The following is a 1,272-nucleotide window of genomic DNA, read 5'->3' as shown; positions in this document are numbered from 1 at the left end:
TTTAGGGAGACCGTTTTTAGCTATTGGAAAAGCTATGATAGATGTTCAAAAGGGAGAATTGACTATTAGAGTTAACGATCAAGAAGTGACTTTTAACATTGCAAAATCTATGAAAACTCTGAAGTTGAAAAATATAATGAATGTTTTTGCATGGAAATTAGTGAACATCTATTGAATGAGGATTTTAAAGAACTTTTTGAAGAGAAAGAACAATTTGAAGATAATGATGAAGTTATTTGAAACAAAATTGAAAATTAAGAATTAGATTATGTTCGGGGAAGATTTAAGATGCTGGATATTGCAGAAAATGCTGATGAAAATCTAGTTCTGTCAATTATAAAACCACCTAAACTTGACTTAAAAATATTGCCTAACCACTTGAAGTATGAGTTTCTAGGAAACTCATCTACACTAACTGTTATTATATCTTCAAAATTAAATGATTTGCAAGAGCAAAGACTATTGGATACATTAAAAAAATATAAAAAGACTTTTGGTTAGACCCTAGCTGATATTAAGGGAATCAGTCCTTCAATCTGTATGCACAGAATTATATTAGATGAATAATATAAACCAAGAGTTGATCCACAAAGGAGATTAAACTCAATGATGAAAGAAGTAGTTAAGGAAGTTTTAAAATGGTTGGACACTGGAATTATATATCCTATTTCAGACAGTGCTTGGGTAAGTTCAATTTTTCATTATGTTCCTAAGAAAGGAGTGACTATTGAAACAAAAGGGAATAATGAATTAATACATATTAGACAAGTTACTGGGTGGTGTATTTGCATTGATTATAAGAAATTAAACACTGTCACTAGGAAAGATCACTTCCCTTTACAATTTTTAGACCAAATAGTAGATAGACTTGCTGGGCACAAATATTTTTATTTATTAGATGGATATACCAGTTACCATCAAATTCCTAATGCTCATGAGGATTAAGAAAAGAGAACATTTACTAGTCCTTTTGGAACTTTTACTTTTCAAAGAATGCCTTTTGGATTATGTAATACACCTGCAACATTCCACAGATGTATGATGTCTATATTTAGTAAGTTAATTGATGATGGATTGGAAATATTTATGGATGATTTCTCTGTATTTGGAACATCATTTGACACATGCTTAACTTATCTTGAAAAAGTTTTAGAGTTATGTGAAAGGACTAATTTGGTTCTGAATTGGGAGAAATGTCAATTTATGGTTGCAAAAGGAATTGTGTTAGGGCATCAAATTTTGGAAGATGGTATGGAAGCAGACCCTACAAAA

This window comes from Phalaenopsis equestris, unplaced genomic scaffold, assembly GCF_001263595.1.
Source record: "Phalaenopsis equestris unplaced genomic scaffold, ASM126359v1 Scaffold000330, whole genome shotgun sequence".
In the NCBI taxonomy this organism is placed as follows: Eukaryota; Viridiplantae; Streptophyta; class Magnoliopsida; order Asparagales; family Orchidaceae; genus Phalaenopsis; species Phalaenopsis equestris.
This window is presented reverse-complemented; position numbering follows the sequence as displayed.